Source organism: Mesocricetus auratus, unplaced genomic scaffold, assembly GCF_017639785.1.
Source record: "Mesocricetus auratus isolate SY011 unplaced genomic scaffold, BCM_Maur_2.0 Super-Scaffold_100021, whole genome shotgun sequence".
In the NCBI taxonomy this organism is placed as follows: Eukaryota; Metazoa; Chordata; class Mammalia; order Rodentia; family Cricetidae; genus Mesocricetus; species Mesocricetus auratus.
The window spans coordinates 9659946-9674459 of NW_024429202.1; the positions used below are offsets into that span (position 1 = coordinate 9659946).

Here is a 14514-nt window from a genome sequence, read left to right on the forward strand (position 1 = left end):
ACATAATACAAATGCTACCATGGACCTCAGAGGTTAATCCATTACTGCAAGGCAATTAAGTTTAGGGACCGTTTGAAAGATAAAAAAGGGGCCAGTAATAACCAGTTCAGCAAACTCCATGATGGATTTCTGCAATTTCCTTCAAGTTCATGGCGTTGTATCTGATGACCCAAGGCAGGCTGGTGCGTCTGCCCAGTGGCGTCAGAAGTGCGAGGGGGGGGAGATTAGTTTTGTTAAACAAGTTATTTCTGAAACACTGGTCTCCATTGCTTTCCCCTTTATTTCTTCAGAAGGTGGTTTGCCCACTGGTAATACATTTAACCCTTTAAACACACAATTAACCTCCACTTAGCAGGAAGGGTCCTCTTCCGGCTGGCTCCAGTTTCCTTGTAGCTAGGATTCTCCACTTGGAAAATGGGCTGTTTCCTCTTCTGCTGCTCACTTCCCTTGACTTGATTTGTTTGGCTTACCTAAGGTCACTGGAGAATTTTGTATAGATTATGGAGAAATGAGATGTTTATCTTGTCTTTCCCATCATTAGCGTGCTTTGCCCCAGAGAAAGGCCAGGGAAGGTAAGAAACCCCTAGGTCCTGACATTTTTATTCTTAAGTTTTGTTCCTTGCTCACTATTTTTTGGGGGGGTTTTCGAGACAAGGTTTCTCTGTAGCTTTGGAGGCTGTCCTGGAACTCACTTTTTAGACCAGGCTGGCCTTGAACTCACAGAGATCCGCCTGCCTCTGCCTCCCGAGTGCTGGGATTAAAGGCGTGCGCCACCAATGCCCAGCCCTTGCTCACTATTTTTAAAAGGTGTGTGTGTGTGTGTGTGTGTGTGTGTGTGTGTGTGTGTGTGTGCGTGTGTGTGTTAGTGTCAGGGTGTATGTGTGTGTATGAATGTATTCGTGCACAAATATGTATGCATGTGGAAGCCACACCCTAACCTGTTCTTCATGCTGTTCCTCAGGAGCTTGGATTTTTGTGATAGACTTACTTTTGTCCAGCACTTGTATTGTATGCAAGGCTGGCCAGTGAACCCCAGGGATTTGCCCATTTGCGTCTCCCCAGTGTTGAGAATCCAGGTAGAGGCCACCACACCCAACTTTTCTACTTGGGTTCTTGGCCAGAACTTCTGCTTGTACTGCAGGCACTTTACTGAGCCGTCTCTCCAGACTGCCCTGCTCCTCTCTCTGGCTCCTGCAGAGTTTATTTGCTGTATATTTCCAAGCGCCCACTCTGCCTGTGTGCTCCACTGGGTACCCTGGCTGACATGGTTTTGATCCACGTGCTCCCTGTCCTCTGGGAACCCGGGCCTGATCTGTTTTAGGAGGGAGTGAGGTGAGGTTGCTGACACAGTCATTTTAGGAGATTTCCTTCTCTGCAGCAGATTGCTCTGCCTCATTAATGACAGGCTCAATTTCCATCATGTTCCTTGATGGGCCTTTGCAAGACATCCAAGAGGAATGCTTCCATCCGACACAGAATGTTTCTGCAGATAGTCACCATTTGCCAACTCAGGAGCATAATGAAGTTAATTTTGAGATTTGGAAAGAAAGCAAACAAAAATACACTGCTGATCCGGAGAAGCAACCACAGCTACCCGAGCCATTTCTTTATGAGCAAATTAGCTCAGTAAGTCATTGACACTGCCCTGTTTTCCACCTAGAACTCAACAGCCGACAGACTGTGGTTTCAGATTTGCAATCAACAGGCTGAGTTCGAATCTCCCTTCTGAGCTCTGCCCCAGCCTGAAAGACTCAGGTGTTGTGAAACCTCTCATCCCAGCTACTTCACGGGCCTGCTGGGGAAGCAGATGGGCTAATGAACACAAAAGAACTTTAGGAGAGGGGAAAGTACCACACACACACATTATTTCAGAAACAGATGTTAACATAAGATAAAAATCTTAAATCTAGGAGGAAATTTTCCGCTGAGTTACTCGTTTCTTCTTTGTTTCTCAGAGAATAAGCAACCAGATAGAAGGAAATGCCATTATTAGATTGTGGGCCGACACAGTGGCAGGGAGGTGCCAACCTGGGATGCTTAGTAAATTGAGTTTCAGGACTCTGATTTGCTTACCACCCCCATTGCCCATATACACATCACAACTGCCCAGTCTACACTTGTGCAAGGATTGACCCAAGTGTAACTTTGACTTGCCAAGGAATCATTTATTTCTAACTTGAAGCTCAGCTTTGGGCATTGGATCCTAACTCATAGGGAGGTGATCCAGCATCCTGTTTATGTGCAATTAAGAATAGAGGTCTCAACCCCTTTGAGGGATGGCATATAAGATTCCCTGGACATCAGACGTTTACAACAGTAGCAGAATGACAGTTGGGAAGTAGTCATGAAATAATTTTGTGACTGGGGTCACCATGCCATGAGGAACTGAATTCAAAGCTCACAGCAGCAGGAAGATTGAGAACCACCGCTCTAGAGAAAGATGAGGTATCAAGAGCCACGCTCAACTCCTTGTTTGTTCTCTCCAAAAGGTATTGCTTTGTATCCATCATGGACTGGCAAGGCTCCCTTGGCTGTGCTTTGTGAAATACGCCGTGTATGTTTCCTACTGGAAATTTAAAGTGACATACACATATACACACACGACACTCATCTTTTCATATATTTACATTTTCTTTCAAAAATCTCAAATCTTGACCTGCTGAGGTGGCTCAGAGAGTAAAGACATCAAGCTTGATGACCTGGGTTAGGGTCCTGGAGCTCACATGGCAGAAGGAGAGAACAGATTCCACAAAGCTGCCTTCTGGCTTCCACATATGTGAGCACCATGGCATGCGCACACAAACTAAAAATTAATCGATGTAAATAAAATTGAATATCAATTTATTTTCATTTTCTCGCTTGCTTATTCACCAGCTAGTGAGTGTTCAACAATTGGCCATGTGCCAATATTCAATTACAAAAGAATTTCTCAAAGAGTGGTCTACTAAATATTGGTCTTTGAGAGAGAGAGTCATCTATAGTGTTTATTAGAAATACACAACCCAAGATGGTGAAATGATTCAGGGGGCAGAGGCACTTGCAGCCAGGTCCGATGACTCAGGTTCAATCCCTGGATTCCCCAAGCTGGCAGAAGAGAAACGACCCTTGAGAGTTATTCTTTGATTACACACACACAGACACATTCTCACACACACACACACACACACACACACATTGTGGCATCTGTATGCCTGTACCTCCCTCATGCAATCAATCGTTTAACCAATTAACAATCAATCATTCAAGAAAACCTCACAACTCTTTCTTTTAAAGCAATCAAATAAGTCTCTTTGAAAGTGGGTCTTGTGGCCCCTGCAGGGAGACATGTGGCACACACAAGTTGCACTTTTCTTGAATGACCATCCATAGGAGTTTGGGAATATCTATTGCTGTTTCTCACATTTGAGCAAGGGCTAGACTCTTGAATTGATTTTAGACAACAGGACCAACTCTTACTAAGTCTACAGACATCTTGAGCATTCATAGACGTACACCAATATTTATTGTAACCTTCTCAGCCAGAAGATCATTCCTTCTCTGCAGAACAGGAGCTGAGGAGATCTGCTTTTGTCCTACCATCCTTTAGATGTCAGCCCTAGGCGTCCCTCCCATGCTGCCATTGGTCCAGTCCCACCACAGATGACTTGATTCTTGCATCAGCATTCTCAAATGGGAGATCAGAGAATCCAGCTTGTTTAAGGTCCTCCCAGATTTAGCTATGAAATTTCCAAATCCTGGAATCTCCTTGGTCTCAGAGTGATTGATCACCCTATTAGGAAGAACAATGACCTTGACATTTTTCTTCGAAGTCAAACTTGCAATTTTGAGGTTGATTTAATATCTTAGGTCCTCCTTTGTCTTGCAATGCTGGGGATCCACCCCAGGTCTTTGCACCATAGACAAGTCCTCTACCATTGAGTCCTAGCCACAGCATGCACCCATTCCTCAAAAATTCTGCCATGAGCTTCCTGCTCAGGAATACTTGATTTGCTACCTTGTGCTTTGTACAAAGCAAAGAAAATGTCCTTTGACTTATGCTGAATTCTCAGGATTTCCAAGGTAAGCATCGCATTGATGGATGGAGTCTGGCTGTGCTTCAGTCTCTCCCATAATGGAACTGCTAGCTGCTTTCCCTAGCTACTTAGGCTTTCCCCAGGAGTGTCTTAGAATATCTGTGTCTTTCTCTTGGTCAGAAGAAGAGCTTATGTGGCTACCATTGATCTGTACAGAAGCCACACTTCAAGACAATTTGTTAGCACCCTGCTGATGCTAACAAAGATACCTACACTCACAAGGATGGGAAATGTCTCTATGTGTATCCCGTGCCTTTTGTCAAATTCTGGTCCTTGCTCTGGCCCTCTGATACTAATATTTCCAATGTTCTTTGGGGGAAGGGCCTGACATCAAAGAGCTATGTCTTCAGACAAGAGATTTCTTCTTTAAATTATAAAACTTTTGCCTACTTTTATTTTTATTTAACTTTTCAAAGATTCTTTTTGTTCCAAAGTTTGTGTGTGTGTGTGTGTATGTGTGTATTGACATGTGTGTGGGCACCTGTGTAGGCCAGAAAAGGGTGTAGGAAGAGCTAAACTTGCAGGTGTCTGAGAGCTTCCCAGTCTGGGTACTGGGAACTAAGCCTGGTTGCTCCAGCCTGCAGATGGGATTTCTTGATGTCTGTCTTAACTTTGACGAAAGTGCTCACATTAACAGCAGTTGGGACATCATATCGTTTATCTCTTCTTAGACAATAAATTTCACAGTTCAGAACAGCTGTTACAGTTTGAACATGAATTGTGTCCCATAGTTCCATGCTTGGTATGTTTGGTTCTCTGGTGATGACACTCTTTTAGGAAGTGGAGCTTTTCAGCGGACGGTGGTGTCACATGCTTTTAATCCCAGTACCTTTGAGTTCGAGGCCAGCCAGGACTATAAGAGCTATCTCAAAAAAACAAAGAAAAGAAAGAAAGAAAGGAAGGAAGGAAGGAAGGAAGGAAGGAAGGAAGGAAGGAAGAAAAGAATGTGGAGTTTACCTGGAGGAGGATGGAGGACACTGGAAGGTTTTTGTTGAAGGTTCTCTTTCTACTTATTGTCCACCAGGAAGTCAGGAGCCTCTGGGATAAGTACTTCTTGTTATGATGGTCTACCTCACCATGGGCACAAATCGATGGAGCACAGGCCTATGGACTGAAAGCCCTGAAACCATGTGCCAAAATAAACATCTATTTCTTAAAGTCATGTCAAGTGTTTTGTCATAGTGACCAACATACCCACTTGTAGTTTTCCTTACAACCAGGTCTCCTATGACTAAATTAGGTACTATGGGCTAAAATAATTACAGTATCCTAACCATTCAGCCTAATAGCTGTTTTTTTTTACTTCTAAAGATCTGGGGCCTCTCTGGAAATATAAAGCTTGAGAACACACCTTCAAATTCTTACATTTGCCAGATGCTCCGCTCGGGGGTGTCCATCATGTGTGGACAGTGGTATAGGACAAAGAGCAGGCATGACCTGGTGACTGCTTCTAGAGAAGAGGCATGGCACACCATGCTCTTGAAGTCAGAACACTGAATTCTGAAGCGGCATGAGTAGCCATAGCTGGCCTGCCGACGAGTCGGCTTCTTCTGCGTAGAGACTCTGGTGATCTGAGCACTCACTGTTCAATCCGAGGTAATGTGCTAACCAATCAGTCAGTAGGCTTCCCCTATGTGATTGCTCATATGCAAAATAAAGCAGATGCTGGACCTAACCTGCCTCTGGAGTGTTCATCTCCTCACTCTATACTGACACATGGACATCGCTGTCCGGTGGAGAAGATGCCCCGGGAACAACGCACAGTGTAGTTCATGCTCCCTGCTGACCACAGCCTTCTCTGACCATTACACATCTTCCCACCCTGTTTCCTCATTTATGTGTTCTCCACCAATATTTCATAGTTCCATGTTCTCCTCCCAGAAGCCACGGGGCTGAACTGTGTCCCCATTGCAAGGATTATAGTTTTTTTCTTCATGAGCCCACATCCATTTTTATTCTATCATGATGTGAGGATACACTCTGTGTGTGGGGGGGTATAGGGAGGAAGAACAGAGGGCTGTGAGTTATTTCTAGGAGCTAGAATTAAGAACTGAAGCTATGGTCCAACGCAGGACACTTATCCCTTGAAATAATGGGGTATATGCAGTAACAGTGCCTAAGGGCTTGAAGACAAGGCTTGGTGGATATAAAAGTCTTCCTATGTGCCATCAGCTTGTAAGACTAATTCCATGCTGACTCCAGCTGTGCTCAGTAATTGGGATAGAGTTTCCAACAGCATCTAAGTTGGCTAGGATGGCTTAGCACAAGAATGGTCAGAGGAAAAGGGTGATTAGAGGAAAATATTCAGGTTCTGTGGGAGCAGGAAGCTGAGGCCAAAAGGAAAGATAAAATGTTCTCCAGGGATATGTTGCTGGCCCAGCATGTCCTAGCCACAAAGGCGGCATGAGTACTGTTAACTTACCTGTCCAGCCTCCAAGCAAGCAAGAAGTACCCTATAGAGATCCTGTAAGGAAATCTCTAACGACTATAGGAGAGGCTCGTTCTGTTTCTGTTCCAAGATGAACTTCCCGACAAGAACCAGTCATGTCTCCGACTGGTTGTCACCCAGTTGCTCTGATATTATCTGAACACACTTGTTTCTTGGCTAACCTTAACTAATTTATGCTTGAGCAGTTGGAAGGGATGAATGCCAAGACCAAATGTAACGGTTGCTACATTCAACCAGAAAGGACATCGTCACCAATCAAAGTGGAGGCTGACTCACTCTAAGCTACTGATATGACCGTTCTAGTACTGACCAGCCACAGAGCACCCTGGCTCAGATGGACGCATGGAGAGGTGCAATGTGCTATAATTTCTTGGGAAGCATGGAGATGGTTTAAAAATATTTTAACAGAACCCAAGGGAAAGCATTGCTATCAAATAAAGGGACAGGATGCAGGAAGCAAGCTGTGCACGGATTGACATGCACTCGTGCTAAGGCCAGTTGAGGTCTGAGCTGGGGTTGCAGTGTACTTTTGTCTCTGAAGCCATTGAGAAACAGAATCTGGAGGATCAGAGAAGTTCAAAGCCAACCTTGGCTACAGAGAATGTTTGAGACAAGCCAGTGCTACATGAGACCACATCTTAAAAAAAATAAAAACTGAGGATTTCAGTGGTTGCTCTAGGGAAAAATATGAGTGAGGGCTGTGTGTGCCAGGGCAAGTATGTGGAGGTCAAGAGCCAGCCTTACGTGTCAGCCCCTGCCTGCCCTCTTGTTCGAGACAGTCTCTTATTTTTATACAGTGCATATCAGGCTGGCAGGCCCGTGAGCTTCTGGACATTCTCCTGCCTCAGTCTCCCATTTTGTGTCCACAGCTCCGGGAGCACAGACGCTGCTGTTGGGCCTGATTTACGTCGGTTCTGGGGACTCAGGCTCAGATTCCCAGGCTTGTGTGGTGAGCACGTTCACCCACTGAGCCCTCTTCCCAGACTTTTTGACTTTTTGACTCAGCCAGAGATTCAGGAGGAGAATGGCTAAGAAGCTGAGGACCAAAGCTACCTACCGTGTTACCGCATGGTCGTGCTTCCCTCGAATCCACAAAACAGCAATGACAGCTGGTTGTTTCATTCCAGTGCTATCATGAAGTAGAATGTTTTTAACCAATAAGGAAGAGTTGAAAATTCTTGATGATACGTGTATGAGGGCTTCAGCCTGTAACTCAGTGGCATCTCAAACAAACCCTACCCCTGACAGTTTGAATGACAAATGATTAGCAACAGCCTCAAATAGAAACGTAACTAAACTCCTATTTTTTTGACATCTCCCTATGAAAACGTGTCTTTGCTCAGACGTGAATGGGTCCATCACACAGACCACACCAAGAGAGTGCAGATCTTAAAACCGTTCTTTATCTAGAGACTCCTTGACATGACTTTAGAGACTCCTTGACATGACTTCTTTGGCATTTTTGCAAAGCATTGTCTTATGAAACTTCTAATGTCCCAGCTAAATATTGTCAACCTGGAAGAGACCGTGAGAGATATGTGTGTCTGACTTAGAGCTGTGTCATTGGCTTAAAATGCAACCAGGGAAACTGACAGGAAAATGTCATTTAAAGTCTGCCCACCGACAGGCTGGAGAGACCGTTTCATGGCCAGGAGTATTCTCAGCTCTTCTGGAGAACCTGAGTGTAATTTCCAGGCCTGTGTCCAGTGGCTCAGAACTTTGTGTAACTCCAGCTCCAGAATCCAACACCTCTAGTACCTGGGGGTATCCATACACCATGCACATCCACACACAGACACACAGACACAGACACAGACACACACACACACACACACACACACACACACACACACTTAAACACACATCTTTAAATTGTACTCCTCTTCTGCTTCCTCTTAAAACAGGGACAAAGTCAAAAGAAAAAAATAGCTTGTGGTAAGCACTTAAGTTCTCACTTTGTTTTGTTTTTTAATTCAGCATGTATACTATCAATATTTTTGAATATTTTTCAAAATTAAAAAAATGTTTTTAAAAATGGACTGACATTGGAACAATGAAACAACACACACACACACACACACACACACAGTTTTATATTAGTTAGATCCGCCTAAAATTCCTACTTGGGGTCTGCAGAATTTGAGTGACGTGGGAAGTCATGAAAATAGTAAGCATTAGAGAGCAGCAACCGGGAGGGAAAGCTGAAAGCCTTGGCGTCATTTAACCTGGGGAAGACAAGGACCTCGTTGATTTAATAATGGCCTCCCACTTACGGAGAGTTACTAGGCCGAGGACAGTGTCCAGCTGTTTTTCATTTCTAGTGAAGACAGGGGGTGGGGGGATTCAAAAAACCAGGAGGTTAGAATTGCACCAAGGGAAATTAGGGTGAGAGATGAGGCAGGTCTTGGTTGATAGGGTTGCAAAACTGGAATGAACAAGCAAAGAGAATTTGGAAACCCTCCTCGTCTGGAATTCTTACATTAATGTGATCTGTTGCATCAACTCACTCCGAGGAATGGCTTCCTTACCTGTCTGCTAGCCAGCAGAGGCATGGTGGAGAACAGGGACTCCGTAGGCCAAGCCTTCGGAGTGCCATGTTTCTGTGAGCCCAGCAACTAGTCTGTGGCAGAGGAGGCTGGGCCAGCACCCAGGAGCCTGCTGCCTGTGGCAAGGCTGTGCCTGCTTGCTGGGGTAAGCTGACACTCTCCACTCCTTCCCACTCAGAGTGCTCCAGAGTCAGTTAGGATCCTTCTAACTGCCAACTGCCACCTTGAAACAGGAAAAGTATTTTAAACAAACCCTGTAGTGGACGGGTAGGCAGAGAAGGCAAATACAGGGTTTAGAAGACAACGTTACTAGACACCTCCTAGGGGCCATGGAGAACTATTAGCCCAGCGGGAAACCCAGATCTGGCACAAGAGAGCCAGAACTGGAACTGGGAAGTTGGCTGTTACAACCCTCTCCTCATAAAATAGACTTTGGATAAAGACACTGCATTTCTAAGGTGTTTTGATTTCTTGATGATGGGGTGTCTTTCAACTTTTCATTTGGTTTTCTTTCTATCATGAATTCTCACATGCTTTTTTTAAAAATTGAAAGCAAAATGTATAAAGTATGACAACCGGGTCTTGTAAGATGCTGAGAGGCAGACCCAGAAGGTGAGGAAGAAGTATTCGATTTTGTTGTTGTTAAAAAATGCTAGTCTAGTGCATTGCTTTCCTTACAAAGGGGTACTGGATGAAGTGTCTGTTTTAAATCTAGTTCCTTAGGTGATGAAAAATCCCAGAGAAGAGATCTGTATGTGAAAAAAAAATTTGTGTAGAAAGGAGGATCTTGAAAAATTCTCTTTTTCATCTCCACATTCCTTGTAGCCCAGCTTCCTACTTCAAAGGAGCCGAGGTCCACCTAAGGGAGGCTGTGCCTCCCCCAGTGGTCTTGGTTTCCATCCCACGATTTTTTCTGGAAATGTCGTCTTTCCCCTACACTAGGTCTGTATCACGCATGCTTGTCAGTGATGATTATTGATCTCTGGACATTGGGATGCTGCTGAAAATCACCAGAGAGTATTTTGAGCCCTGGAATCCGGGCTCCACCACATGTTTGGATTAACAACCAGTTAAACCTTGCTAAGGCAATATTTTTCTATGCAGTTAGTTTTTATACTAAACAAGGTTTGTAGTAATTGGATGCCTTACTTGAGCAAAACTGTTTACCAGAAAATAAATCACTCCTGGCACTGAGAAAACACAAGCCTGAGGACTCGCCAGCACAGTCCATCCCGTTCTCTTCTCATAAACTCAGCCCCAGACATGTGTGCGCTCATCTAGGGTGACTTACGCTTTGAATTGTGGTCTCTTTATTTCCATGCCCGTTATAGTGCTTACCTAAACATTTCCCTCTGTTTAGCTGTGGTGCTTCTGGTAATGACTTCTATTTGGCTGCTGGGAAGTATCTGCAAGCCCTATGGAAAAAGAGAGTGAGCGAGGGAGGGGGTGGGGGGATGGACGCACAGGAAGCAAAAACGAAGCGTGCTTTTTATGACCAAAGTATACAAAACTATGGTCTTTGTGGGGGGCACTACTGTGTGCACCCTACATATGCCCGGAGAAGAGGAGGCGGAGGTGGGGGTGGCAGCATGCTGGTTTTCATAACTAGCCATGTGACGGCAGACAATCAGGAGCTGAAGGAATCTGCAGTTTGTAGATGAGGTGATTAGGATCCAAGCATGCTCTGGAGGACACTGCAGTACCAGATGGGCTGTGCAATCAGGACTCCTGTGACCTTTGTTTCAGACTGGCCTGGCCTTCCTTCTGCCTTCTTGTCTTCTTTGTTGCTAAAGAAGTTGACACCCAAGAAGGGATTTTGCAAAGCAAGTTGCATCAAGATGGCTAGGCTCTCTGTTGGGAACAGAAAGAGGCACTCAGCTCATGTTATTGGTCTTGATGTCATGGTAACATCAGCATCAGAAAGTTACGGGGAATAGGGTCATACGGGCGGTCCTGCCCCATGCCTGACAAGTTGTTTTGTTTGTTGTTTGTGGTAAGCACAGCTGAAGATTGCACACATTGGTTATATCTGGTGAATGCTCTGCAGCCAGGTTGAGTCTCTAGCCCTAAACAGTTATTCAAAGTTGATCAAAGCCACATTGGAAGAAGCCATTAGTGACATAAATGTGTGGGAAACAGGAAGCTAGTCAAAAGAGATGAGACTGGAAAACGTTGAAAGTGTTGTCGAATTATGGGAGAGAGAAAGCTTTCCCTCTGCTAAGTGTCTATTTCCCTCAACTCCCCTAACCCTTGACATGGCAGAATTTAGAAAGTACTAGGTCATGATGAAGCAACATGGATGAAATTTTTGCCTTTTCTAGAGGACCCCACCCCCACCCCTCAGGACAGCAAGCTCATCCACCACAGGCAGACACGGGAGTAGATATTATCTATAAGGCAGAAATCAGTTTCCACCAGTCCCTGAGTAATATTCCAGTTCTCAGGACTGTGGTGGATACACTTCTATTGTTGGTAAGGAATCCTGCTTGTGGTATTTTATTATAGCACTCTAAGACACAGCTGGATAAGGGTTTATTGGTCCCATTGAACTCAAGCGAACACTGACAGCTCTAGTCATTAGGAACTAATCTAATTGGCTTTCCATCAACTGAAAGTTGAAGGCAATTCTGCCCAGAAGCTGCAACTTCTAGAAAGGGGTAAATGAACAACAAAACATTCCAAAACTATCTTAAGCTTCTTTATAATTTCACTTCGACCTTAGGTAGTTTGTGATACTAATGGAAGCATTCACTGCTAACCTATGCTTTCCACAATAGAACCAAATCTATGGTTTATGAGAGTCCAGAAAACGAGTTTCAAAGCCTGAGAAGGGTTAATCATTAATGAAGTAGATGCAATTCCTTGTCAGCCACATTTCCTTTACTTCAGTGATGCTCCGTCATCTATGAGGGAGGCTGGGGTCATGAACCCCAAGGGAGTTTCCTCAGATGGCTTGTCTCAGAGATGAAGCCATTCACCTGGAACCATGTCGCATTGGGATTGTAACGTCGAGATGGCTTCCTCCAGCCTCATTTGCCTAGACTGGAAATAGCTCGAGAGCTGGGGAGGTATTGAAACCACCACAACAGCTAGCATTTGTCTTCTTGGCCATAAGTGAAAGGTCTCAGGTGGGCAACTCATGGAGACACTGGGGTGGACTGTCAAGGGTAAAACGTTCATTGGAAGCATTATCACATCCATGGACCAACAGACGCACAGTGTGTCAGGGAGTCCCCAGCAAGAGGCAGAGGAGGAGAGGGAGGGACAAGCGCTGCCTCGGGTAAAATAGGTAGCCTTTTGATATGTCGGAGTCTACAAATGCCCTCAGGAGTCTGTGCGCTGCTGGAGATACAATGCTCCACAGAGCACTTGCCAGAGTCCCAAGACTGGGGAGGAGGGAGGGCTGCTGCAGGCACTGTGACCTGGGCTGTGGTAGGTCTGGATTCTAACAGTGGGTCTACACTAAGGAGTTCACAATGGAAGGAATGGCCTCGTGAATTGCCTCACTTGGACAGGTGTTCTAAATTGTCCTACTCCTGTTACTGTTTGGACCTTTGCTGAGTGTGATCTGCTAGCAGGAGGCATAGAGTAGAACACAGCATTAGTTTTCTGTCGCTGTGACACACAGACACCAGACAACCACCTTATAAAGAGACTCTGGCTCAAGGACTCAGGCCCTGCAGAGGGAGGAGGGGAAGCATGGCCCTGTGATTAAAAGGTGTTCCCCTTATGGTGGCTGAGAAATGTGGGGATTTGCTGGAATGAAGGAATGATAGAGAGGTGGGGAAGGAGAGGAGAAGGGAGGGAGACAGAGAGACTCATCCCCCCACCCCCCACCATGATGTCTTCTACTAGGCCCTACTTCCCAAAGGTTCCAGCCCCTCCCCAAGCACCCCTTCCCCCAAGCACCACAGGCTAGAGACCAAGACTTCCCTCAGGGCCTTTGAGGGACAATACCCAAAGGGTAGTAACCCTTTCTCTTGCTTCTCTTACTTTCTTCTTGAGGGGCAGGGAAAGACCACTATAGCTGAGGGCTTTCTGCATCTATTCAACACTTACTAAGTGGGGAGGGAGAAACACAGACCACCGCAGTTCTGACGCCGATGGGTTCGTGTCCTGCAATCAAGTATCTGGCATGCTATTGGAAAATTCACCTGCTCTTGGAAGTGTTTGTGGGTTTCCCTTTCCAGGAAGTTCATCTCCTAGGATGCCCTCTCTGCCAGACAGACCTGTTGGCATAGGCCAGTCTTTCCCATTGACTGTTCTAGAAGGTTAGACCCAATAGGCTTTGGATGATTCTAGGTGAGGCACCCCAAAACCAAAACAGAGGACTGCTATTAGTACGAAAAGTAGTTCAGAACTTGCATTTGTTTGCCAACTGATTTTGAATAAACACATCATGTAATTGTCAAAGCATATGAAAAGGTCATAATAGCACTAAGGTGAGGTGAGTAACAGAGGGTGGCCATCTTTTTCCTGTCTAAGCCCATGCTCCTCAGTGCTGGCTTGACATTTCACAGATTTCATTTGAATTAAATAGCATCCAGTTGGTTTATTTCACATGAGTTCAGTTATGAGGGAAGCAAAGGGAAATGTAAGTTGCTCAACCCTACCATAAAAAAAAGACTGCTTTTAATTTTCAGGAAGGTTTCATCTAGACTTTTTTTTCCCCCAAAAGGTAATAATTTGAAAATGCAAATCATCATGGGTGGTGGAGGGAAACTATAAATGACTCACAGTTTGCTGGGGATAAAGCCAGTCAAAAGCTTTAGAACTGGAAATGACTGGGAACCAGTTTTGACTGGTTCTCAATCAAGGATGGCATTATCCCTAGGGAACATTTGGTAATGTCTAGAGACATGTTTGATGGTTCCACTCCCCCACCCCCCCACCCCTGCATGATGGCCTAGTAAGTAGAGGCCAGGGTGATGCTGTGTTCTACCCCACACTCGCAGAGAATTAGCGGGACCTCTGCATTAGTCGTTTTTGTAACACCATGAAGACATATCTGATAGGAACAAATGAAGGCGGTTCAGAGACATCTCAGCTAGGGTGCTGAAGAAGGTATGGCATTAAGAGTGTGTGTGTGAGAAGGCCTTCCAGAGCCCACTGGTAACAGCCTGTGTCCACTAGTCAGCTCTTACCCCCTAAGGACTCACTGACCTCCCAGCATGGAGGACACACCAGACTCCAATCACATCCGCCCCAAATGTCCTTACCACCAAGAGTAAGAAAGGATACGATAGACCGGTTCCTTTACTGTGTAAAGGCCACTCAACCAACTGGTGGCAGGAGAAAGATGAGAGCCTTTGCCTCTGGCTACCCTGTTCTGGATTCTTTGCATCACACTGGGATAAACGCACCTTTTGATGGCAAAGGAAGGTTTGGGGAATTAAAGAAGAGTGTAATGAGGGTGTTGAGGGTCATCTGAAAAAGAGCTACCCAT

General features: G+C 45.2%; 1 long non-coding RNA gene across 2 annotated transcripts; it reads right to left on the reverse strand.

The window, feature by feature from the left end:
- Positions 1–279: 279 nt before the first annotated feature.
- LOC121133260 lies at positions 280–9258 on the reverse strand. Of its 2 annotated transcripts, none has more exons than XR_005870072.1 (3): positions 9051–9258; positions 5031–5193; positions 280–479 (listed from the first exon to the last, which is right to left on the reverse strand). It is a non-coding gene; the product is annotated as an uncharacterized LOC121133260 (long non-coding RNA). The 2 variants fall into 2 exon arrangements; XR_005870073.1 differs by lacking the exon at positions 280–479 and adding an exon at positions 3014–3084.
- Positions 9259–14514: the final 5256 nt, after the last annotated feature.